The following is a 27,704-nucleotide window of genomic DNA, read 5'->3' as shown; positions in this document are numbered from 1 at the left end:
AGAAAGCTTCAGCTATTACATCGTATAGAAATGTAATAAATAAAGAAAAGGGGGAGGGGCTCAAAAGGGGGTCCCCAGACCCCCTGAAGTAGAAAGAGCAGTTGTCTTGTCTTTAAATGAATTCAATGAGATATTCTTTTCCCAGTGTTCCGTTTTAAAAGGAAAGTGCTCGTCTTGACCTTTGAAACCTAGATGGTTTGGTACTAAATTGTTTGAAGGGTCACCTATACATATATGAACCATATGAGCTTACTCATACACTGCCAATCACCGTCTGAGGCCCTCCTCTAAGCCTCTCCTCCGAGGGAGGTTTGAAGGATGGCAACAAGGGACAGAATCTTCTTGGTGTTGGCTCCCTGATTGTGGAATGCTCTCCTCAATGAAGTCTGCCTGCTGCCAACATTGTGATCTTTTTAGCATCAGGTTAAGACTTTCCTCTACTTCCAGGCATTTAATGGCATATGATGAGTCTTCTAAATTTAGTTGTTTTACTGGGTCTTGGCATTTTAAATGTTTTTAGCTGTTTTGAATTGTTGTAACTTTATGTATGTTTGAACCCTTGGTATAAGACACCTAGTCTGTTTTAGAGAAAGGCATCTAATACATTATAATAATATAATAATAATAATGGTTCTGTCTACCCTTTTTTCTCTCTGTATGTCTTCCTTTGTCTTCCTTCTCCAGTCACTCAGTTGCATTTCCCCTCCCACCCAGTTGTTAGCTTTTTCTCTCTCAAGACTGTCGGTGTTTGGTGCCATTGAATGAGCACTGGGCTCTCCCACCTTAGGATTTTTTCTTAAGATTTTTCATACCCCTGCAGATCTGCTGATATCTCTCCGCTGCGTGGGTGGTGTGGTTTTGGATTCCTTTGCATGAGCATGGGAATACTTGAATCAGCATTAGAAGGAATGATTCCACTTAAGGCAGTGAAGCCCCTGGTCCTGGCTGAGCGTGAGGGCACAGAATTTTCACAAATATTCCCAACTGCTCGGGAACAAGCTTGAAGGAAAATCTACAGTCCATCTTCTGTGAGGGATGGGGAGGTTGTCAGTTTGTGTGGGAGTAAAAAAGAAATCTTGCACAGGAAGTGGACGGGTGGGGGAGGTGGGGGGACTTTAGGGCAGGAAGTCATAGGATTGCTGAGCCTAGACCCTAATGAAGCTCTGTAGCTGTATAAATTGTGTACAAGGGGAATTTTGCCAGGTGTGGCTTCTACTATCATGCAACATCATGACCCGGCAACCAACAAGGGACAAGCAGGAATTGGGGCTGTATTTCACATTTAATTCAAGCTAATTAGCTAATTTTTAGCTGCAGGGTACTAGGCTGTTTTGAAGAGCTAATGGGTGCTGAGAATTAGTACCTTTGTAGGTGGCCAGTGTGATGCGGAGTTGCCCTTCAGTGTCTGTTTCTGGAAGCAAATTTGACAGGGATGCTGACATCCATAGCTCACTTGGAATAACACATGCCTTTCCTGGGTCTTCCATATCCACAAAACAGGAAGCTGCTTGATATATCTTGTCTGCCACAGATACCCTTTTTAAATAGCACTTTGATAGTCCATCTCCTAGCCCCAAAAGGTGAGAAGAGGGTTTTTTCCCCTGTGTGTGTGTCACTCCTCTGACTGGTGAAACCTGTTAAGCTGTCATGCTCCACCCCAGCCAAACATAATAAAAATGGAATATGGTTCCTTGTCCTTTGGTCTCTCTGGTCACCAGCTCCTTTGACCACCTGCAAATGCTGTGCACGTTGCACCTTTCCAGGTAACTCTTCCATTGTACTTTACCTCAAAGAATTTAGCATAGGTTAGCAAGCTTTTTACCATTTGATTATTTACAAAGAGAAGTAAGAGGAAAGCAGGCTGCCTCAGGTAGTCGCTACCTTTCCCCAGATAACGAGCTTGAAGGTCTGGGGTCACCTTACCCAGCATTGGAGGGGAAGGGGGTGTTGTGGTGACCTACAAAATTCCCCTTTCAAGGAACTTCAGAACACCGTAGAGTTCTCATAGAATCCTATGAATTTCCACAAAAAATAAAAATAAAATGCTTCTCAAGGCAGCAAGCAGTAAAATCCCAGTTAACAAAATCTTAATTAAAACATAACATAAAAGCAAATAAATTAAAACACAACAGTAAAAGAAATAAACAGTACCAACCAATTAAACTCGCGTTCAGCAACAGACCAGCTTATATGCTAAAGGCCTGCCTGAATAAAGGTGGCTTTGCCTGCCAGCAGAAGGACAACAGAGAAGGCACCAAGCTAGCCTCCCTCGGCAGGGAGTTTCAGAGTCTGGAAGCGGCCTCTGAGAAGGCCCTCTCTCATGTCCCTACCAAATGCACTTCTGATAGCTGTGCTACACTGGTACCACAATAGGGTCCTAGGTCCGACAGCAGGGCACCAGCTGCTTCCTTGTGCCAGGACTAACACCCTTCTTTCTGATATTTCAGGCTGGTATCTCATTCTGTGGTTACTTGAGGCTTGTAAGAGAAGCTAGTGGCATCTGATAGGGCCAGAGAGAGTCCAGTCTAGGTAGAACACTCAAGTATATCTTGGTGAGGCTGTGTCAAGTAGAATCTGGTCAAGGTATGGCAGGCTAAGTAAAGGCAGAAGCCCTCTTGTGTAAAGGGCAGCTGAAACAAGACCGTGGATAGAGGGAGCTTTGCTGGTTGGAGCTCTCCTCTACTAGAACCATAGGAGGATGTTGTCTCAGCAGAAAGGAAAATCTAACTCAGAGCTTATGTAGGCAGCCACAGTCTGTGGTGTGGTCAGCTCTACCACCTCTGGAGGAGCTGGCTGGACTGTTCAAGGGCCCTTGTCTGATCTTCTAGTCTCAGATTTCTGTGAAGGTAGGGAGTCGGAGGTTCTACCAGAAGTTCATCCTCTCATTCAGAGGTTGATGACAAGGCTGTGTCTTCTGCTCAGGCTGGGGGCTGAATACAAGACTGACTGTCCTTCCCTTGGAAGAACAGCCTTATCCTCATCTGAGTCTTCTCCTGTATTCTGAAAAGGCTGAGAGCTAGCGGTCATGACACCCAGCTTGCTGATAGGACCAGGCTATTAGCCATCATTGTGTTAGTTTTTTAGCTTCCTCCCAACAAGGACAACAACTAGAGATAATGAAAATATTTGTTAAACTCCTTTCAAATAACCTCATGTTTCTCCCTTTCCTCCAGTTCCTCCAATCTCCCTGCCCCTCCCCCGAGCATCATAGGAAATGTAGTTGCTAGTGCCAGACTACAGATACACCTGAGGGACAGACTTTCAATACAGTGATGAAAGCCCCAGTCAGCAGTTTGTAACAAGTTGGAAGATGGGTGTTTGCTGACTGAGTTGGGTCAGAGTGACCATGCCTGTTGAGAAAAGACCTTGGGTTGCATTAAGATATCATAAGATAGCCTTTCCCAACCTGGCACACTCCAGGTGTGTTGGGCTACAACTCTTATCCCAGCCTGGCTGTGGATAATGGGAGTTGTAGTCCAACACATGGGAAGGCTGCAGTATACTCGGACAAAGATGCAATGACTGCTCTCCATTTTGAAAATATAAAATGCCAGCAGTTACTAAGATCTATCTCTAGTGCCAATTGCAACTCATGGGACTCTTGTAAGAAGACAAATGTAGTAGTTCCTTCTGTTGACCAAGCTGGAGGTTGATTTAAGTTGATGCACTATGTATAGGATTAGTAGAAGCCAAATTGGATGTTACTAGTTTTTCCCCTTTAGGGAGAATGTTACCTTTGTAGGTGGTTGACAGTTTGGATGGTAGATTCTTGACTGTCTTCTTCCTGCACAGCTTCTCCAAAATAGATGATAAACGGAAGTGGCCATTTGAAGAATCCCATTTGGCCTATTTGAAGAATTCCAGGCAGAAATAGTGAAAACGTTACTGGATCAGCCAACAATTCTTGCTCTCCCCCTCTCCCTGCCCCCCCAAATAACTGTAAACTTTTATAGAGAGCCAGTGTGGTGTAGTGGTTAGAGTTTTGGACTGGGAACTTGGGAGACATCAGTTCTAGTCCACGCTATGCCATGAAGCTCACTGGGTGATTTTGAGCGAGTCACTGGCTCTCAGCCTAACCTATCTCACATGGTCGTTGTGAGGATAAAATGGAGAGGAGGATTGTGTATGCTGCCTTGGGCTCCTTGGAGGAAAGGTGGTATAGGAATGTAACTAATAAATTAATAATTAGTAAACGTGAAATGCACTGTAACGCCACTTACAATCTAGCCTTTTACTTAAAAAAAAATTAATTCACACAATGTTTATGATCATCAGATTTGGAACTTGATGGAAGGGCTGGTCAACTTACTCACTTTGATCAAATCATGATTATTACGTTGTATTAGATTCCCCAAGATGTTATGAAGGGAACCTGAGCAATTATAAATAAAGCTCAAGGTGGATTTCAATTAGGGTTTATTTCTAACCTGCTAAGCTCTGCTCCTGTTGGGTAACTGATGTGCTTGAAGGCAATGATCTGTAAAGAACACAGACTTGAATATTTGATCATGGTAATTTTATTATGAAATAAAAATTGTAAATTTATGATATAGTCACCACTCCATGATGGCATAAGCAGCAGTGATTTGTTCTAGCTATTCATGTGATCACTGTTGTGTGATGCTGCTGAATTGTTGGTATTGTAGTTGTTTTAATAGTTTTAGAGTTTGTATATGATCCAGCCAAAATGAAAACCCACAAATTTCAATGGACGAGTTAAGCACATGCTTAAATTGTGCCCCCTTAAATCCAGGAGGACTGAAGTGTTTGCTTTGGGCACTGTCCAGGCAAAATCATTTTTATCTTACTATTATCATTGTTGTTGTTAGTGATAGTCATATGGGCTAGTCAGTGAGATATAAAAAGTAGTAGTGATTCTTCGTACGTTGAAGTAACATGCACTGTGAACTTCCTCTGAGTCTCCTTGCAAGACATTAGGGTATCTTCCTTCCTGCACAGAGCGCCATGTATGTAAAATGGCCACCATGTGGGGACAACGTTAAATGGTTCCCCGTGGCAACTGTCTCCACACCATAGTAACTTGCTATATGTACTGATGGATTTGGAAAAGCCTTTTGCCACAGTCTGTGCTATGGTGAGCACACAATGCCTTGTTGTCTGAACATGGTTATCACAGGGAATCATTAAGAGTGACTTTCGTACAGCAACTTTTAGGTTCACTCATACGGGTTCACTCATGGTTCCTGAGGAAATGAGTGTGAAGGGGATGCTGAGGGGATGGAACAAATATTTTTTTCTCTCTCCTTGCTGAAATGAAGTAGTTAAATATTTAAGTGGAAGGTTCGGAGTCATGCAGAAGCAGTGTGTACTTCTCCAAACATTCTGTTTATTAAACTGAAGATCTAAGGACTGTAGGAATCAGAGATGCTGTCAGAACACCACTTCTACGAGCTGCACAAGTGATTTTCAAAATTACTTTTTAAAATTAAAAGTTGCCTCTAATTAATGGGAGTTGAGAAGAGGTCACACTACTCCTTTATACAAGCACTATTCTGCAAATGGAGAGAATCATTGATGAAATAGAGGCTTACGTTATGAGAGGGCATTTCTCCACCCCCTCCGTGTTTTTGCTGTGGTGAATCATGATGAGATGCTGGATGTGAACATTTTGGACCTGATGTGATTTATGCAGCTCCATCTTACTATTGTCTTATGTAAGTAACGTTCATAATTACTCAGGTTTTTGATTTACCAAAACGTAGTGTAGGTATTTGAACATTTATTTAAATGCATTTATACTGGTCTGCTGAAGCCAGTGGAATGTGTCATGGTTGCTTAGCGGTAGAGCATATGTTTTGCATGCAGGATGTTCCAGGCTCAATCCCTGGGAAAGATTTCTGTCTGAAACACTGGAGATCCTCTTCCACACACAACAATAAGCTGGAATTCCGGAGTAGCTTGGCTTTATTGTTCTTGAGCGGTATGCTGATGCACACAGCCCTTTCCCTCATGCTTGGCTCCTCCTGCCAGCAGGAGTAGATAGAATCATAGAATTGGAAGGGGCCTACAAGACCATCGAGTCCAACCCCCTGCTCAATGCAGGAAGCCTGATTCCCAGGCAGTCTCCCATCCAAGTATTAACCAGGGCTGACCCTGCTTAGCTTCTGAGATCAGATGAGATCAGGCACATCCAGCCCTTTGCTCAACATAAATTAAACAGAAACTGAAAGCTTACCATGTCATCTGATCTGGAGCTTTTGGCTTGTTGTGCCCCTTACAACCTAAAATCTCAAATCATGGTTTGATCTTCGTTTACAGTTCTTGGCTTGTTTGGGAGCAACAATGCAGGAGCTCTGGTTTGGACATTATGGTAAGCTTTTAGATTTGACCTCCTGGAGGAGGACCTTAGCTGTTGAGTGTAGTGTATGGGTATGTTTGAGCTGGGAGAGGGGCTCCGTCAGGTACTGAGGTCCCGAGCTGTGTAAGGGAAGGTAATTTGCTTTTGAGGGCCCTTGGGCATGACACCCTCAATGAGAGCCCTCCCTCAGTGTGTCTGCCTTCTCACCACCATTGTCCCCTGCTGCTTTTGCTCCTTCTCCTCATTGCTCCCATTTGTTTGCTTGACAGGCAGAGAGCCAGTGAGCAAGTAGACAGCAACTTCTCCTGTTCCTCCTTCTCACCATCTCTGTTGCCTGGGCTAGAGCAAGAGGCAGGTGACCAAGCAGGTTGCAATGGTGGAGAAGAGGAGCAAGTTCAGGGGGCTGTTGTGAGCGGGTCCCTGCTGGAGTGCAGGCCCTCAGCACGTGTTCAACCATACCGAGCCCTCGTGGTAGTTACTGGGGAAAAATAGTGTTTTCTATTAGATGGGAAGTAAATTCCCATGCTTACTTTTCGGTAGTTATAAACATTAATAACTTCAGACCTGAGCACATTCCAAAGCTGAAGCAGTTGGGCATAAAACAGTATAATCACATTCATATGGAATAGGTTGGTAAGATCAGAATATCATCACCTGGATTCCTGCACCTATGAATGACTTGTTAGTCCTTGGCCCCCAGTATCAAGCCATAATACAAGTACAAGAATCTTGTGCTGTATGATGACGGATAGTTTTCTCCAGTTCTTTAAGATAAACTAATGACTGAAACACTTTAAAAATCTGGTTTAAAGGTTTTAAAAACTAAAAATTGCAACATTTTATCCACCGTGGCTGGAAGATAGCTTTCACTTTATTAAACCAAAGCTGCTTCTCCTCCTCAGAACAAGAGAAAATCTAAAAGGGAATGAGAGGGAGAAAGAGAAAGAAATTCCCAGTAAGATGCCAGAACTAAATTGTCTTAAAAAAAACAAACAAGTTTGCCTAACTCGCAACCACATTGATTGAAATTGACCCTCATTGATTAAAATTAGCCCTCAAACTTTAATCAACTAAATCTTATTTGATTAATCTACTGATTTAAAGCTTTCAGCAGCCTCAGTTTAAAGAGGTCTATCAGTCACCAACGTTTACGCATGGTGGGACATGAATAATAAGTGTTGAAGTCTCAACTGCCAGTGAGAAACTGATAAAAACTTCACCATGTCTCTTTTTCAACTCGTAATAGTTAAGGTGGGTCTGGACTGAACATACAGCAGAATATGCTTGTACAAAATCTGTAGGTGTATTAACACCTGGGTCATAAATGCTAAGTTGAATGTAAAGTGAGCATCGTTCCTGCTGACACTTGCTGTCTGCAACCTAATGTTAGTTACTTGAAGCACTGCTTTCATTAAAACATACATATGCATGCAGGCACACGCCACAAAACCATCGTAATTGGAGGTATAAGTTTGAAAACTGTAAGATCGAAAACCAGGAAAAATACATAAATGCTCAAATTCATGATGTGTTTCAGTACTTGAGTTTTAAATATCCATATATCAAAGTTGTTAGACAACTGAGTAATGCTGCCCCCTTTAGAAAGGAATTGAGGGAACAGTTGCTGATGAAAACTGGAACACACATTGATGCATCAACTGTCATACTTTAATGCACTTTTAATAAAAGGGGAAATCATAAACCCAAATGTTGCACTAGCAGAGGAGGATCGACAAATCTATCTGCAGAGTCTGTTTTGAATAAGAAAAGGAACCACTTTACCAAAAAAGGTTATTATATATGGGGCTGGATATTGCTTTTAGTTGAGTAGATATAACTGTTGACTACATACACTTGCAAGCAACATGTTTCAATAGTTCTATTTTATCACCATTGTATGAGCGTAACTTTACAGCTGAATCTTGTATCTTTATAGGAACAGATTCTAAGCTACTTGGAAATAAAAATTAGCCTGAGCCCTATGTCCAAATATGTTATAAATGTAAATAAATTGGTTTGCAAGGCAACAGTCCAGTTTAATTCATTATTTGCCTTTTTTTAATGCTCCCTGTGAGGGACAGAGGGGAGAGTTCTCTTTCTGTTTTCAGGTTGATTATCATTTGGATCCTCTCATCTTTTGCATTATGTTCTTTATAATAAATTTTTTTAACCTGCTTTTCCTCAAGCAGCCGATGATAAGTATAAACAATAATGGAAATAACTCTCCTAATATAAAAATGTATAATCCAGTTGGATAATCTTAGTCGTTATTGTACTTGCAAATGGGGCCTTCCCTTTCAGCAAAAACTAATTAAACAATGCATAGGATAATTTGTCTGGACCATGTTTTCTTCCACAGCTTTTGCAGATTGCTCTGGATGATAGAATGTTCTATTTCATCCCTCTATACACATTAAAATTTCTGCTGTCTCATCTCTGCAGCTCTACCGATTTTCACAGTTCTGTCTAAAGTTTCAATCAGGTTCTGTAATCTACATATAGTACTGGGTCAGTTCACACAGAGGCCTGGTTTGGACAGTCATTCTAGGCTTCATAAGTCATGGTTTATGTAGCCAGGAATAAGCATTGAAGGCAAATGATCCTCTTTGCGTCTCCCTCTCCCTTCCTGGTTTATTTTCCTGGTTTGTTAATTGACATTAAACCAAAGTTCCCCAGTTTGCATGTAACAGGGGACTTTGCTTAATTCAAGGCAGGTTCTTCATGTCAAAACTGGAGCATAACAGAAGGGGGGGGGAGGATGGGCAAGGGGAAGAGGGTTGGATCCTGGAGCTCTTTCAGGGCTTCATAAGAAGCTTGGAACAACTGTCAAAATCAGGCCACTGTTTCAGATCCTCCAAACTATGGTTTTGAGGACTGGGAATTAGCCATGTGTTCCCTCCTCTTGCACACTCAGTTACTTTATTTCCAGTGTCAGGCAAACCATGGTTGGATTTCTAACCATGGTTTGTGGGGCAAGCACAAACCATAGTTTACCAGTTCTGAAGTAATGGCAAACTGTGGTTTATCACTTGCCATTAGATCTAAATGGAGCCTGTAGTCTGTTCTCAACTCTTTGAACCATCCTTTGAAGCACGTTTACATGTGAACTGGCTGATTGTTTCTGATGCTCAGCACAACTTGATCTTTTAGATGAGAGTCCCTTAACTCTTCAGAGTTGCATGTTTGGTTTCCTCAACTCTTTAACATTCTGAAGGTTTCCATCACTTTCTGACATTTGAGAACAAAAGAGGTATGTTTCCAATTGTCTTCGTATTCTAAAATTTTGCAACCACAGCATCATAAATGACTCTCCTCAGAGGGCAGCTCAAAGGAATTGTAAGCATTTAACACCTTGGATCCGGCAGTATTCCAAAAAAAAGCGCCTTCTTTCGCTGATTTGGCATAACTGCTGACTGGGTATCAAATACAGCTGTATGTTCTGTTAAAACCTTCTCTAGTCCTTTGCAGCAGCACTTGAGAGAATCAAAAGAACCTTGAAATTGCTCATCATCTTTGTTATTTCTTCTAATGCCAAAAATGAGCAGTCAGTTTGTCAGTCAGATGGGGCTACTCCAAAATAAGGTAGTGTTTTTTTTTAAATTGGGGGGATGGGAGTGGCACGTCTCAGATATGCAGATTAAGGTTTTTTTTTTCCTTTTCCTTTAAGAAAACAGGCCCACAAGAGCGCATGTTCTTTAGCTTCCAGAATCTGTGGATTATTGGGGGTGTCAGCTGGAAAAAAGAAAAATGTAGTGGGAGGGCAGCTGACAGCTTATAGTACCTGGATCTGGGGGTCAAACTCTTCTCTTTGAACTATACAGTATCTGCCCAGACCCTAAGGTCATCTTCAGAGGCTCTTCTCTGAGAGCCCCTGCCAATAAGGTGAGGTGGGGAGCTACAAAGGAGAGGGCCTTTTCCAGGGCAGCACCCTGGTTGTGGCATGCCCTCTCCAGGGAGGCTTGTCTGGTGCCTACGTTGAGATCTTTTTGGCACCAGGTGAAAACCTTTTTATTTTCCTGTCCTTTTTAGTCCTTCAGTTAAAAAAAAAAATGCATTGGTGCCTTATTCAGTTTTTGCACTGCTGCTGGGTTTTACTCTGGGTTTTAATTCTGGTTTAAACTTAAGGTTTTTATATTATGTTTTAGTATGTTGTTGTCTTTTATGTTTTTAAGTTAGGTCTTGTGAATTGCCCTGAGAACTTCAGCTATTGGGTGGCAAAGAAATGTAATAAATAAATAAATAAATAAATAAATAAATTACTGTGTGTGACTGTGTCCAGGAGGGAGAACTTTCCCAGAACCTCCCCCCTCCCCGCATAAGAATAAAGCACTTGAACCCGAGCCTTTTATTGCTGTCAGCCCCCTCCTCCTGAGCCCCAGGCAGTGCTGTGCATTCCAGGCTGGTTGGAGATGGGAACGACAGCACTCCCTTTTAGGGGTTGGGGACACACTGCAACACTTTTTGCAGGTTCCATTTCTTTCCTTTTAATAGCAAACTTGGAGGTCACGTGTTTATCAGCTGGGCAGTAAAACGTGGTCACCCATGGCAAAGGTGGTAGTTTCTGCATATTTAGAGGACTCCTCAAGTGTGCAGAATAATATTTGTAATTTTTTTTTATTTAAGAGGAAGGGAGAGCACCTTTCCCCCAAATAATGAATACTTTGTATGGAATGTTAAATGTGTCAGGAAAACAGGATGAGAGAAGAATCGACAGGTTGTGGTATCCTACTCACCCCTCACACACACGTTCCTCCCCCCGATCCCAGGATGGTATAAAAGTATTGGGGGAGGGGGGATTACCCTCAAAGGGTGGGTAGGAGGCAGAGCCCCAGAGAGTTTAAAGCAGGGGAGCAGAACCTCAGGCCTAGGGGCCAAATTTGTTCGACTTGAGGTCCCAATCCAGCCCTCTGGGGTTTCCCCATATGGCCATGGCCCTTTCGCTAGCCTCACCCCCTTTCCCATGACAACTGATCATTTGGTGATGTTTTAAAGTTGGAAACAAATTAAGACTGCCCATTTATTTGTTAGATTTGTACTCCACCTTTCTACCAAATGGCACTCAAGGCGGCATTTATGCGCTCTTTACCTCAGCTAAGTGAAGCATGGAATCCACACAGATCTGCCATCTCTATGCCAGCTGTGCTTAGTTGATGGAATATGGAAGCTGATTCTAAAAGGATTATGTGCCATAGATTTTAATGTTCCGGTCCCTATGGGCACACACCCTATCTATCCATCCATCCATCCATCCATCCATCCATTTTTTAATTTAAAAAATACCCTGCTCTTAAATTGGAATTTCTAAAACTGCATCCTAGCAAAAATAAAGCTGCAAAAATGTAATAATACGAATGGAATTAGTACAAAATTGGGAATATCATAAAACAGCAGAACTAAAATCAAATGAAGACTACTTCTTTTTTTCTTTAGTCTGGCACAAGATTAATGAAGGTAGGTGGCAGGCAAGGTACCCTGGCAAAAGCATTCCACTGTTGGAGTGCCACCACTGAAAAGACCCTTTTCACCATAGCTCTGTGACATAGTAAAGCTAGTCCTGTACTTCCCAGGGATAAGAGCCTGTTATGTGGCTGGTTTGCTGCTGAGTCACAGTTACTCAGCAGCCCTATAAAGGCAGCTGGAAGCAGCTATATAAGAAGGAGGAGTCCTTCAGAATGAGAAGAAAGGGAAATATGGGAGCTCTGTCATCACTGAGGGTTTTTTCTTCTTTTTACTACTTGTGCTATTCTGTGTAAATACTAATTAGTTCCTCCACTAGGGGAATACGATAAAGATACCTGAATGTGTAATTTCCAAAGTTCCTGGGTTATCTGTTCAACCTCAAATCCAGCATAATTGTCATCCACCCAGCACATACCACTGCAGCTTTTTCCCAGCGACAACAGTGGCATTCTGCTTAATGGTGAAAGCATAATGGCTGCTGCATCCTACTGTGAAGTGACTTTGCAGTCATCTCCTAGGGGGGATTCTGAATGGGACACAACCTTGAAGGGTGCGACATGTTGGAGCTGCCAGCCAGGGTGACAAATCTGATTTACTTAATTTGTGGAATTTATGTTGGTCTGCAAAAAGTCAGGTTTTCTATATAAAAGTTAGGCCTGCATGCTCTTTCCTCAGCCCTTCACCTCCTCATATGCCAGTTTCAGTTCCAACAAGATGTGATCATGGTTAGTGAATTTTGTATTGTATGGTTTTAATTGTTGTGAAGTGCCCAGAGAGCTTCGGCTATTGGGCAGTATAGAGATATAATCAATCAATCAACCAACATTAAACCAGAGTTCTCTATTTTGGACAAAACTGGACAGTGCTTTAAATACGCCCATTCCTTGTGTCCCATCTTTGGCCTTCAGGTATGGAGGCATTTGTATTGACAGTCCTGTTTGAGGTGCATAAAATTATCGAAGGACTGAAAATTAGAATGTAATTTTTGGTCAAAGTGGTAGGGGGGTCTCTTCTTGATGACATAAGCCAAGGCTTGTTTCTTGAAGGGGAGGGAGTCAGAGATGCCACAGATGGATTAAGGGGATTGCTGATTTTACAGATGTTAACCTTCTGGAACAGGCCTATTGATGCTCATTTGTCTGGCTTCTGGCAGTTGAAAATACCCCAACAGTACCCCTTTTGCATCTGCTTTTGTGCGTGTGGTGGGTTTTGTCAAGATATTTTGTTTACTATCCTATCATTAAAAAGGGACATGGGAAGAAGCCCCCCCCCCCCCGTTTATCACTGTTCAGTCATGGTCTTGGGAGAAATGGAGGGACTAAATAATGTATATCTGTGCAGTGCTCAGTCAGTCAAATGTTAGTGAAGAAGGAATTTCTATATATTGCTATCAAGACAGGAAAATAACCCCAGTTCTTGAGAATTTTTTTCTAGTACACTGATCATTAAATGTAAATGAGACCCAGTCATTAAAATCCATCATTTCGTAGTGGTATATGACAAATCACATCTACCACTTCACGTAGTGCTCTATTCTTTTTATTGTATTTTAATTTTCGATATTCAGAAGGTTAGTTTCTGCTCTGCAGTGCCTTGCGAATTTTTTGTGTGGTTTTGATTGTGGGGGACCTGCCACTCTTGTGCACCTTCAGTAAAACGTTGTTTGTCACAGTCAGCTGGACACTTTTGGAGGAAAGAATGGTTCTGCTTTTGTTCAGGATGAGGCCTCAGATGCTCGTTATGGACTAGCTGCTTGCTAATGCTGTTCTGGCTAGTTTGTATTTCTCTTCATGCCTGCCCTGTAAGCTAACATGAATGAGACATGTGCTCATTGTTGAGTGGTGTCTTTTTGAAATTTAAAACATTGAGAACTTAAATCAAGGGTAAAGTGGATATGTGTTTCCATCAAGAGAGAAATGTAACTGCTAGCTTTAAGAATATAACAGAAGGACATAAGAAGAGCCCTGCTGGATCAGACCAAAGGCATCTCTACTCCAGCATTCCATGGTGGCCAACTAGCTGCCTATCAGAAGCCCACAAGCAGGACTGAGCATAGTTATACCCTCCTGCTTGTGTTCCCCAGCAACTGGCATACAGCCTGTGATACTGGAGGTAATATGTAGCCATAATGACCAGCAGGTAGGGGATGTACAGATCTTGTTTACTCTGTTCCATTTGTGTTGCACAGATTGTCAGGCGCCTTTCGCTCTGTTGTCCGTTCATTGACATAATCAGATTTTTTTCTCCTTCGGAAAAGTCCACAAAAATGTCTACCGCAATTTATGTAACTTTTGCTAGCATGTAACATTTTTCACATTTTTCTTAGCTCAGCATACAACCAATGAGCAGAGCGCACAAAAAAAGAGCGCTACACAGCAGAGGCTGATGAGAGAAGTCAGAGACAGATAAATCATTGTGTTTTTCTTTTAAAAAATGGCATACCTATTAGAGTATTTTCCAGTAACGTTCGTATTTTTGTATAACTAAATTTGCGTACAATTCCGTAAAGTAAAAAAAAAGGTCTGTGAGTCTGCGTGACTTGGAAGATGCTGGTCTGCTGCATAGAAATTCAAAGCCATTTGAAACCAATTTGGGCTTCTCTGACATCCCTACGAGTTGCTAGTAATTCTGGGATACTAGAGACCTGCTATCAAATATTTGGTACTTCAAATAACTCTGTGAAATGAAGCCCCTCTACCGTTTCCCCATTTGCCTCTTTCCTCTATTGCACAACACTTCCTTGTCTTTCCATGCTAATACCTGCAGACAGCATGCAGCCCTTAGGTCATGTGTGAAGTTTTCTTCCCATCCAGACTGACATTAACTTTCCCCTCAGAAGCTGCACTGCTATCAACATTCAGTTGCTAAACGCATTTATCCAGAGCTGTTCATAAACATTCCATGACACCACAGCAGCAAAGCCAATCTCTAGGGTTGAGCTGGGAGGCAGGCAGCAGGGCAACAACCAGGTTTTAATTCTTTCATACATATATTTTCAGATGGTGCAGGATTGTTGGTAAGTTAAGTACAAATGTGGAATTAAGTGATCAGATAGTTGTCAGAGGAGCTATATAGATGATCTGGAGACAATTCAAATTTTCACCTTAGCCTTTCCTTCTTGACCAGTTCTACTATGTGGGGTTATTTAAATTTTGTAAGAACAGGTTTACAACTATAATTCCAAGCACTCTTATTTGAAAGATTCACATTCCTCCTTAGCCCCTTTCAGCGCAGTCCCATGTATATCTGCTGAGAAGTAAGCCCCATTGAGTTTAATGGGTCTTACTCTCAGATAAGTGTGTATAGAATTGCAGCCTTGGTTATGCTTTGTAGCTAAAGTTGTGTTCAGGTTTTTCTCTTTCTTTTTGGCTTCTGAAAGGAGATGTTGCCATTCCTTCAGGATTTTTTTTTAGCTGTCTGCTGCATTGAGGTTAGCAGAAATAAGTAGAATTGCCTTGTATGTATAGTGTTGAACTCTCCTGTTGCCATTTGTGCCTACATACTTAAATAATCCCACATAAGTAATTATGGTGTATGGCCTTCAGACGGATTTAACAAATGCTGGTTTCTGGAAACTCCGGAGAGGGGAGTGGGGAGGGAACATGTTTAGATTTTGGCTAAAGTTTGCATTTATGTATTGAAGAGTTTTCCCTGGAGAGAAGATGTTTTCAGCGTAGCAAGGTTTCTTTTTCTCTTGCATTCAGTCTTCATTTCTTTGGTTCTGTTGTATTATTTCTGGCAATAGCTCTCAAAGAACATAAGAAGAGCCATGCTGGATCAGATCAAGGGTCCATCCAGTCCAACATTCTGTTCACACAGTGCCCAACCAGCTGTCGGCCAAGAACCCACAAGCAGGGCATGAGTGCAACAGCACCCTCCCACCCATGTTCCCTAGCAGCTGGTGTACATAGGCTCCCTGCCTCTGATACTGGAGGCAGCACATAGCCGTTCAGACTAGTAGCCATTGATAGCCTTTTCCTCCAAGAATTTGTCTAACCCTCTTTGAAAGCCATCCAAACTGGTGGCCATCACTAGTTCCTGTGGTAGCGAATTCCATAGTTCAACTATGCTCTGTATGAAGAAGTACTTCCTTTAATCTGTCCTAAATCTCCCACCAATCAGCTTCATGGGATGGCCCTGGGTTCTAGTATTTTGAGAGAGAGAGAAAAATGTCTCCCTATCCACATTCTCCACACCACGCATAATTTTGTAGACTTCTATCATGTCTGCCCTTACCCTCCTTTTTGCAAGCTAAACAATCCCAGCTGTTGTAACTTTCTCCCATAGGAGAGATACTCCAGCCCCTTGATCATTTTAATCGCCCTTTTCTGCCCTTTTTCCAGCTCTACAATATATTTTTTAATGTGTGGTGACCAGAACCATACACAATATTCCAAGTGTGGTCGCACCATAGATTTATATAGGGGCAGTATGATGCTGGCAGTTTTATTCTCAAATCCTTTTCTAATTATGCCTAACATGGAGTTTGCCTTTTTTTTACAGTGACTACACACTGGGTTGACTTCTTCATTGAGCTGTCCACCCCAACCCCAAGATCTCTTTCCTGGTCAGTCACTGCTAGCTCAGATCCCATCAGGTTATACTTGAAGATGGGATTTTTTTGCCTCAACATGCATCAATTTACACTTGCTTACATTGAACCGCATTTGCCAGTTGCGTAGATGCCCATTCTCCCAGTTTGGAGAGATCCTTTTGGAGCTCTTCACAATCCTTTTTTGTTTTAACCATCCTGAATAATTTGGTGCCATCTGCAAACTTGGCCACTTCACAAAGCATTTTGCAAAGTCTGTCTTGGATTCCACTTTATATGTCTTCCGCCCAGATTGCACCTTGCATACAAGCAAACAGGCAAGACATAATGCAAAGACAGCATGTAGCTACATTTGGAATTGTGTGAACTGGCCTAAACAGAATGCTGCACTTTCCCATATAAGCCTGATCTGTGATGGCGAAGAGCCACTCTGAAACTTTCTCAGACCCCTTCCATGTTTCCCTTATGCTGAAGCCCATTTAATATACTACACAGGTGAACCTGTCACATTTCTGTTTCACATTTTCAGATGTATACTTAAACACCTTGGCTTTATACCTAAATGAGTAGGGTGGCAGTGTGGAATAGTGGTTAGAGCGTGAGACAGTGATTTGGGGAACCGAGGTTCAAATCTTCACTCAGCTGTGAAGCACACTGAAAGAACTTGTGCCAGTCACTATCTCTCAGTCTCGCCTAACTCACAGGCTTGTTGTGATGATAAAATGTGGCATGAAAAACCATATAGGCCACGATGAACTCTTTGAATGAAGGGTGGATGTAAACGTGAGAAATGAATACATAAACTAATCATCCATGTAGATAAACTGTAGCATCGGCTACCTGGAAATAGTTATGGGCCCTTCTGGGATTATATGTAGGGAATCCAGCAGAGAAACTCATCTGGGAGCTGATGTGAGTGTGACGGAGGCAAGTGGTGGAATGCTGGGCATTTATGTAGCTGTAGGTCAAGCCAGCAGGTGTGGCGTATGGCTGAGGATGTAAAAGAGCAAGGACAATACCCAGGGGGTTGGAGAGACAATTTGGGAGACTTCCCGATGAGTGGTGTGGAAATGATGTGCCAGTGATGGTGACTGTAGATGTTTTGGACTACAGATCCCATTACATCTGAACACTACCCATGCTAGGTGAGGCTGATGGGGGTTGTAGTCAAAAGCATATGGAAGGTTCCTGCTCTACAGCCCTGCTTTACAGAATACTTCCCTGAAGCCCTCTCCTCTGCCCAGAGGAAGGGCTGCTGTGTGAATGCTGTAACGTCAGCGTCTCTTTCTTCTCGTATGAGGTCGGAATAAATTCAAGGAAGACTTGGTAAACCTTCACATGGTGGCTACTTCCCTCCTCACCACTGTTGTTGTTGTTGTTCAGTCGTTCAGTCGTGTCCGACTCTTCGTGACCCCATGGACCATAGCACGCCAGGCCTTCCTGTCCTGCGCTCTCTCCCGGAGCGTGCTCAAGTTCATATTCATTGCATCGGTGATGCTATCTAGCCATCTCATCCTCTGCCGTCCCCTTCTCCTTTTGCCTTCAATCTTTCCCAGCATCAGGGTCTTTTCCAGGGAGTTTTCTCTTCGCATTAGGTGGCCAAAATATTGGAGCTTCAGCTTCAGTATCTGTCCTTCCAATGAGCAGTCAGGGTTGATTTCCTTTAGGATGGACTAATTTGACCTCCTCGCAGTCCAGGAGAAGACTCGTAAGAGTCTTCTCCAGCACCACAGTTCGAAAGCATCAATTCTTCGGCGCTCAGCCTTCCTTATAGTCCAGCTCTCACAGCCATACATTACTACTGGGAAAACCATAGCTTTGATTAGTCGGACCTTTGTCGGCAAGGTGATGTCTCTGCTTCTTCCTATGCTGTCTAGGTTTGCCATAGCTTTCCTCCCAAGGAGCAAGCGTCTTTTAATTTCATGGCTACAGTCACCATCTGCAGTGATCTTGGAGCCCAAGAAAGTAAAATCTGTCACTGCTTCCATTTCTTCCCCTTCTATATGCCAGGAAGTGATGGGGCCAGATGCCATGATCTTATTTTTTTTAATGTTGAGTTTCAAACCAGCTTTTGCACTCTCCTCTTTCACCCTCAACAAGAGGCTCTTGAGATCCTCTTCGCTTTCTGCCATTAGGGTGGTATCATCCGCGTATCGGAGGTTGTTGATAATTCTCCCAGCAATCTTAATTCCGACCTCTGATTCATCCAACCCGGCGTTTCTCATGATGTACTCTGCATATAAGTTAAATAAGCAGGGTGACAATATGCAGCCTTGTCGTACTCCTTTCCCAATTTTGAACCACTCGGTTGTTCCAGCTCTGGTTCTTACTGTTGCTTCTTGACCCTCGTACAGGTTTCTCAGGAGACAGGTAAGGTGGTCTGGTACTCCCATCACTTTAAGAATTTGCCAGAGTTTGTTGTGATCCACACAATCAAAGGCTTTAGCGTAGTCAATGAAGCAGAAATAGACGTTTTTCTGGAATTCTCTTGCTTTCTCCATGATGCAGCGAATGTTGGCGATTTGATCTCTAGTTCCTCTGCCTCTTCGAAACCCAGCTTGTACTTCCGGTAGTTCTCGGTTCGCATACTGCTGAAGCCTAGCTTGTAGGATTTTGAGCATCACCTTGCTGGCATGTGAAATGAGCGCAATTGTGCGGTAGTTTGAACACTCTTTGGCGTTGCCCTTCTTTGGAATTGGAATGTAAACTGACGTTTTCCAGTCTTGTGGCCACTGTTGAGTGTTCCAGATTTGTTGGCATATTGAATGCAGCACTTTAACAGCATCATCTTTTAGGATTTTAAATAGCTCAGCTGGAAGACTGTCATCTCTGCTAGCTTTGTTGTTACTAATGCTTCCTAAGGCCCACTTGACTTCACTCTCGAGGATGTCCGGCTCAAGTTCAGTGACCGCACTATCATGGCTATCAGGGACATTCAGATCTTTCCTGTATAGTTCTTCTGTGTATTCTTGCCACCTCTTCTTAATCTCATCTGCTTCTGTTAGGTCCCTGCCTTCTTTGTCCTTTATCATGCCCGTCTTTGCACAAAACGTTCCCTTGAGATCTCCAATTTTCTTGAAGAGATCTCTAGTCTTTCCCATTCTGTTGTTTTCCTCGATTTCTTTGCATTGTTCATTTAAGAAGGCCTTCTTGTCTCTCCTTGCTATTCTCTGGAACTCTGCATTCAGTTGGATATATCTTCCCCTTTCTCCCTTGCTTTTCGCTGCCCTTCTTTCGTGAGCTACTTGTAAAGCCTCATCAGACAGCCACTTGACTTTCTTGCATTTCTTTTTCTTTGGGATGGATTTCGTTGCTGCCTCCTGAACAATGTTACGGACCTCCGTCCATAGTTCCTCAGGCACTCTGTCTATCAGGTCTAATCCCTGAAATCTATTCCTCACCTCCACTGTATATTCATCAGGGATATGATTTAGGTCATACCTGAACAGTTTAGTGGTTTTCCCTACGTTCTTCAATTTAAGCCGAAATTTTGCAAGAAGCAGCTCATGATCTGAGCCACAGTCAGCTCCAGGTCTTGTTTTTACTGACTGTATGGAGCTTCTTCATCTTTGGCTGCAAAGGACATAATCAATCTGATTTCGATATTGACCATCTGGTGATGTCCATGTGTAGAGTCGCCTCTTGTGCTGTTGGAAAAGAGTGTTTGCTATGATCAGCATGTTCTCTTGGCAAAACTCTATTAGCTTTTGTCCTGCTTCGTTTTGTACACCAAGGCCATGCCTGCCTGTTATCCCGGTGATTTCTTGACTTCCTACTTTAGCATTCCAATCCCCTCTGATGAAGAGGACATCTTTTTTTGGTGTTAGTTCTAGAAGGTGTTGTAGGTCTTCATAGAACCGATCAACCTCAGCTTCTTCAGCCTCAGTGGTTGGGGCATAGACTTGAATTACTGTGATGTTGAATGGTTTGCCTTGGATTCGTACTGAGATCGTTCTATCATTTTTAAGATTGTACCCCAGTACTGCTTTTCCCACCCTTTTGTTGACTATGAGTGCTACTCCATTTCTTCTAAGGGATTCTTGGCCACAATAGTAGATATGATGGTCACCTGAATTAAATTCGCCCATGCCTGTCCATTTGAGTTCGCTGATTCCCAAGATGTCGATGTTCAATCTTGCCATCTCATGTTTGACCACCTCCAGCTTACCTTGATTCATTGATCTGACATTCCAGGTTCCTAAACAATATTGTTCTTTACAGCATCGGATTTTCTTTTCACCACCAGACACATCCACAGCTGAGTGTCCTTTCGGCTTTGGCCCAGCCGCTTCACTCTTTCTGGCGCTACTTGGAAATACCCTCTGCTCTTCCCCAGTAGCATATTGGACACCTTTCGACCTGAGGGGCTCACCTTCCGGCGTCATATCTTTTAGCCTTGTGACACGTTCCATGGGGTTTTCTTGGCAAGAATACTGGAGTGGGTTGCCATTTCCTTCTCCAGTGGACCACATTTTGTCAGAACTCTCTGCCATGACCTGTCCGTCTTGGGTGGCCCTGCACGGCATAGCTTATGGCTTCACTGAGTTACGCAAGCCCCTTCGCCACAACAAGGCAGTGATCCATGAAGGGGCTCCTCACCACTAGAGTTGCACAAATGGCTGAGGCTCTGTGTATGTGTGTGTGTTTCCAATTTTATACCATGCCTTTCTGCACTGCGCTCCCAAGGCAGCTAACCATGACAATATACACATACAATATAAAGGCACAAATTAAACAACAGCAACAAATAAAACCATGGTTCTAAAGAGCCATAATTTCCATTTCATTCTTAACACTTCTCAGTATAGAGGAAAAGGGTTATGTACCACTTACTTGTGTGAATTGGCCCATTCGAGCCCAGCCCGCATGGCATATTACTTGCATTTCCTCGGATTTGTTTTGTGTCATGTGCATTTGAACACCTTTTTATTTTCTTCACGGACCACCTTAACAGAATTGCAGGGGCCATTTCGCGTATTATGCAGCAGCAAACCTGGGCTTAGCCCCGAGTGTACCGTCTGCAGGGAACCTTGACCCAAAATCATCTCTCTGAGAAGTATACCTGCCTGATACCCTTGATTCCAAAAGCAAACACCAACTCACTTTCTCCCCCTGTCTCAGGTGTATATCTAAAAATGTGTATGAAGCAGTCTTAAGCCCTTTATGACTTGGGTTAGGCTTAAAATGTGAAGCCATTAAATGATAAAAGCCTCGCATCTACCTGCAAAAGGTCAGTGTGAGTGGTGCAGCACTGCAAAGATACATTAAGGGACTTGTGCAGCAGAACATAACTGGCTTTCGCTGGAGGGCTACCAGGACCCTCATAACTCTGTATGGTTGCTTTTGCTATATATCTTCTGTTCAGCATTATTTATTGCAATTGAAGCATAATATTTGTACCTATTAAGCTGTTTAGTTTCTTTTCCATCCTCCCCTCCTACAAAAGCGAGCTGCAGCATTGTTATTAAACGGTTCTTGGGGCTAAACATTCTGAATGTTGTTCGAGTCTGTGTTTATGACAAAGGAGGGGAGGGAGAAAGCTTAGCTTTGTCTGGTTTGCTTGGCTCATATCATTTGAAAGGAAGAAGCTTTCAATGAACACCAGAAATTGCATAATGAAAAGGTTCTGGAAATAATTACAAAAAAATCAGGATGGAATTATTTTGAAGGCAGTTAGATCTCTCTCTCTCTCTCTTATTTTTTCCCTCTAGTGCATTTTAAATTGGCCATGAAGTATAACGAGAACTGTTAGAAATAACCCCTTACACCCACACAGGGTATATATAGAGATTACATTTACTTTGCTGTGCAGGCATCTACTGCAAGATGGCACATTAAAATGTGAACAAAACAGCAGCGCATGATCTGCGCGACTGGATGCCGCAGTGCTGCTACTGTCTGATAAACACTCTTTGAGCCTGGCGTGCAAAGTGTGTGCATGCATTATCCTCCCTTTGTCACAGTCTATGTTCCAGCTTCAAATGTCCATTACCTTCTTTGGGCTTTGTTTTTTTTAAAATAAATTTGCAGACCATAAACACTCTTTAATCTGCCCTTATATTTCTAGGTTGGAAAAACATCAAGTAGCATTTAAAAAAACTCCTGCAAAATGGACAATAATGTCTTAGAAGCAGCCAGCTTTTTCTTCTAGGCATCCTAGAACTCTCAGACTTCTATATCCTCCTTGTATTGATCATCTTTTGGGGAGGGAAATGGCAGGGGATGGGGGGCAAAATGAGGACTTGAGGAGGCAAAATTTGGCTGGCACATGTAAGCTCTTAAGGAAATAGTTGAGGAGGAGGCAATATTCATTTCTCCCCTAACTTCCTGTATCTTTTTTATGTATAATGTTAGCACAAGCAGAAATGTGTCATACCAATAATGTGGTAAGAATTATGCCTCAGCCCAATGAATTAGCCATGCTGGCTGTGAATGGTGGGAGTTGCACCAGGTTGGGTGAGGCTGCTGTATGATTCTAGCTCCGGTCCAAGAACAAGCATGTACAGCTGCTGTGGAAAACAGCATGCCCATATCTCCCCCTCCTCTCTCTCCTGTGTTGTAACTGGAACAGCATGTCATGGCACCTGAGAGTTTCCATTTCCCTGGCCCAAGACATTTTGCTGCCTGAGTCAGAGGACAAGACGGCATCCCTACAACACCCCATTTCATGTACCAAAGCCAAATAGGCAGATAGTTGAATCTTACTGCAACACGGGTGATGGGACAGCATCTTCCACCCCGCCTGAGGTTAGCTTAGAGGGTTCAGGGCAGGCTGCATGCGGCACGCAGCTCTGTTCTCCAGTACCTCACTGCTGCTGTCTTCCTGCAGCATCTGTCACCTGAGGCAGCTGCCTCACTCTGGCTATTGGTAGGGCAGGCCCTAGACCCCACAAGCAGTAAGTAACCAGTGACATACAGCTGAGTGGGGAAACCAAGTGTGATGTCACTGGGTTGGGGGATGGGAGGAATGCAGCTTACAATCCATGCTTGCCTTTCTTGCTGTCACCTGTTCGTGGGCCTCTCCTTGAGCCCAGCAAACACCTTCCATCTACACTCCTGTACTGGGATTTGTATGTGCTTTCTTGATCCAGACACTACCTCTTGCTGGAAGGGACTTCTTAGCATGTACACTGGGACCAGATGTCCCAAGAACATTATTTCCAGTGTAGTGAAACAGTGAGACTAGCTGTCCTCACTCTCTCCCCACCCCACTCACACACACCAGGGAGTAGCCAACGGGCACTCCCCCCCCTGCTGATTCTCTTCCCCCCTGCTGATTCTCTTCCCCCCTGCCAATTCCATTGTGCAAGTGTTGGGTCCTGTTACCGCATATGCGCAAGTGGAACCCACCACTTACACAAGTAAGATTTAGCGTTTCTTAGGGGAAGCTCCGAAATGAGAGGAAATGCTTGTTACTGGAAGGAGGCAGGTTGGTGGAGCTCCCTTACAAGCTTTGCTGACCTCCCTCCTTCCAGGAATGAGTGTTTCTGCTTGTTTTGGGTTGCCCCAGAAGCGCTAAATTTCCCTTGTGTAAGTGGTGGGTCCTGCCTGTGCAGCGGAGTTGGCAGGACCCACCACTTGCACGATGTGATCAGTGGGGCAGAAGAGAGTTGGCGGAGGTGACTATACCGACAGTATATATGGCCCACTATACCGACAGCCCCACCATGTTGCAAGTATCCAATTTTCTTTATTTTTTGTTGTTGTGTTTTGAATCCTTTACAGGTAAGGATTTTTTTTTAAGAGCATGAGTCACCCCTTACAGTACCAGTAGAGGGGATGCTTGTGCAGGTGGAAAAAATGAGATGGGCCTATATTAGAAATAATGGAGATGGATTAGTGCCCCAAAGCAGATGCTGAACCTGGGAGCTGTCATGCAAGACAGCTGCTGGCTCTGCGTTGGATTTAATTTTATAACATCAAAGCACGTCTTAAATATACAAAAGGAAGATCTGAGGGTGGAATTCCATCCTTGTCTCGCCCTCTATGTGGTGTTATTAGGATTTACAGAACATATGGTATGTAAGAATCACCCCCTCTTCATTGAGATCCCAGCCAAATCTCAGTATAACAAGGTAAGTTACATTGGGGGATGCCTTAACTCTTTATTGTCCCTATTTAAATGATCACATACATGCACACACACTTTTTAAGCCTAAAAGGGGGAGAAAGGGTTTTTATCCAAAGCTTTTATTAAATATTTTGTGTTACATTTTTTCCTCCTTACTTCTTTGCAAGTTATCATGCAGTTTTATTTAGTAAAAATAATTGCACTATTTTAAGATTGCTGATACTAGTGCTAAATCAAGGAAAACGCCCTGAGTTCTGTTTGTCAAATCTTCACATAAAGCAGGTGTTGTCCTGTGTGCACCCTGGGCTTATATGCTTCCATGCAAGACACCAAGAGAAGATGCACATCTGCTGGAATGCGACTTAACTGGCTGTCATTTGCCTCCAAAAGATACATTTGAAAGAAGTCCCACTAGCTACAACAACGAGAAGCAAGCTGTACTGTAGCCCTGGAAAACTTGCATGAATATTTATCAATCTTATGTGAATCACACAAGGGAGTGATATTTGCAGATGCGTTACTTCAGAAGCAGAATGAGAAAATAGACAATTGCTACATGTATTAGCAGCTTCCAGTAATAAGGTAGAGAGATCAGTGTGTTACTAGTAAAGCTCTTCTGGACAGCTGTGAAACAGACCACTTGCTTTTTGGCAGAGAATCTGCTGGTCAAGATGCATACTGAAATGTGATCGATGGCAAGATGGGAAGAAATTGCCTTTTTTCAGGGATACTCCTGCCTCATTGCTATCCGGTAAAATTGCCATGCACACTATAGGCTGGGTCTGTTGCTGAGCAAAGATGTATAGTACTTGAGTAGATGGGCCTTATTGGGCTCTGAAAGGTCATGTTTTGAACTTGAGGACCTGGAGGTGTTTGGGAGAGCTGGCTAACCTGAGTAGATTATGGTTTTAAAATGTCATTCTGGTTTATAGCTTCTTAGAAAAGAACTTAGGGGATTCTCAGCCAAACATATAAAGTCAACAATGGATCATGCATGACTTTTTATATTGTATATTTAAATACTTCCATGACATGCACATCTATTCTTATCATTGCAGTCTGTTTGAGAGTAGATAATATTCTCTAACGCAACTTTTCAGTAGTCCTATGATGTAAAATTCCAAAATCCATATAGTATAGTACCTTTATTAGGCCAACTCAAAGATCACAAAAATGTGCAAGCTTTTGAGACTTCCAGATCCCTTCATCAGGCAAGATATTAGAAAATGCAGGTTGGTGGTGTGGGGAATAGGTAAAAGGGGTGTGGCTGGATACTGTAGTCTGAATGTCTGCCTGGCCAGAGTCTTAAGATAATAGAGGAGGAGGTGTTGGAGACATTCAAATTGGGTTCTGCCAGGTGATGTGATGGTTTCAGCTTTCAGTGCACCTTAGGACCACTGGGAAGAAGGAAGTAGAAGACAATTGTTGATTGTTGAACCAGACAGATTCCTTGGTGGAAAACAGAAGGAGAGGTCAGCTGGGCAGTCTTGATGTTAGCAAAGTTGGAGATGATTTTTTAAAAAAGTAGAAACCAAATTGGATAGCTTTACCTAGTAGTTGGAGGGGATGAGCCCTCAGAGAATAAAGTCCCAGCTCCAGGTGTAAAATTTTCTTCATCCAGTGTAGGACCTGCTGTTGAATGGCTGAGTTGTTTTTCCCAGTGCACAGATGTGAAACTGAGATGATAGTGCATTTCTGGTAGCCTTGAAAACAAACCCACCGAAGTTACTAGCCTGCAACAAAAATATATAATACTGGCCTGCTCTTTACTCATAAGAGGGGCTGGTGGAGCAGAGACAGAGCACGCTGTCCCTCCTTTTGCCAGCCCCCCTTATTCATAAGAAGAAAACTGGTAAACAGATGTGCGTCTGGAAATGCACTAGGCTGTTGGAGGAGACACAGAATGCTAGGTTTCTGCGCAGTGTGCAGGGGAACCCCTTCCAGGGGGTATATATGTCAGAACTTGTCTTTCTGTCCTATTCTCTATCTAGCTATGCTTTTGGTCAGTCAAGAGGCCAGTTTCCAACCCTTCACCTTCTGTGAGTATGAAGCTGCAGAGTCTCTCTGCTCTAGAGAATGCTGGAAGTAGCCAGAGGCTTGTGCTGCTGTCGACAGACTTTGTCTGGTGCATGGGCTTCTGTGTGAGAATGGGCAATGCAAGGCCTGCTGGCCGTGGCCGGTGTGCCTTGTGTAGCAGGTTCACATGTGGAAACTTGTCCATGGATGTTGCTTGTATCCTTGTCCATGATACAAGCCACATCATAGTGGCTTGTATCATGATGTGGCCTATATGGGAGCTGGAGCCAGAGCTGAGCCAAGGAGTTCCAGAGCTGGATGTTAAAGAGCTCAAAAGAGAGCTGCTAACTCACCAAACGTTCAGCAGAAACCTAGAACCTTATCTACCCAGTGCCAGCTCCTCATCTTCCTGGTCCTTTCTTTGGTTACTCATAGGTGGATCTTCTCCCTCCCCCAGATAGACCCTTCCTCCTGAGTAGACCCTGACAATATTGCCCTCTGGCAGCCAAACAGGCTCCTGTGGAGACTGGACTACTCATCAGGTCTGCTGCCGCCTTTGCTCTTGAGAGCCAGGGGGTGAAGGAGAGAATTGAGGATCAAGGCAGGGCTCAGGATGGGGTCGGAAGGCTTATTAGGGGGTTCAGGTGAGGTATCCCTAAGTTGGGGCTCTTCAGGCTCTTCAGGTCTTCTGTTGGTGTGAGCTTCTCTGTTAGGCTTCTCCCAAGCCTCTTCCTCCAAAGAAGCCTCTCTAGACTGAGTCTGGACTGGACAGGATTCTGACAATCCTCTGGCTTAGTGCGGTGAAGTGTTTAGTCCATTGTTCTCAGAACAACTTGACGACAGGAGAAACTAATTACAGTTTAGTTCAGCACTCAGTTTTTCAATGCCAGATTCCAACTCAAGTCTGTCAGTTCCGTGGCATAGCATTACCTGGTGTAAACAGATGAAACATTTTCAGTGGAACTGCTCTGACATTCCACATACTTTATTTATATGCAATTCCTTTAAAACTTGCATGTACCTGGGCCTTGGGTGAAAGAAGCATCCTGCATGGCTTAAGATGATGGTTTTGGGATTTGAAGTGGCAGCTGAACATTCTAAGGTGACATGACAGAAAGATCACTAAATGGCTTATTTATTTGTTGGCTTATTTATTTGTTGCTTCCTGCTCTTTGATGCTGAGAGCATTTCTTTTTTAATTCCTTACAGTAATTTCCTTTGAGGATTTGTGTCCTTTTTGAGTTGTAGAGCATATGCTTGCAAGAGGTCCCTGGTTCAATCCACAG

This window comes from Heloderma suspectum, chromosome 9 (assembly GCF_057233095.1).
Source record: "Heloderma suspectum isolate Gila_16-S chromosome 9, 16-S_ref, whole genome shotgun sequence".
NCBI classification, from domain to species: Eukaryota; Metazoa; Chordata; class Lepidosauria; order Squamata; family Helodermatidae; genus Heloderma; species Heloderma suspectum.
Note: the sequence above shows the minus strand (reverse complement) of the source record.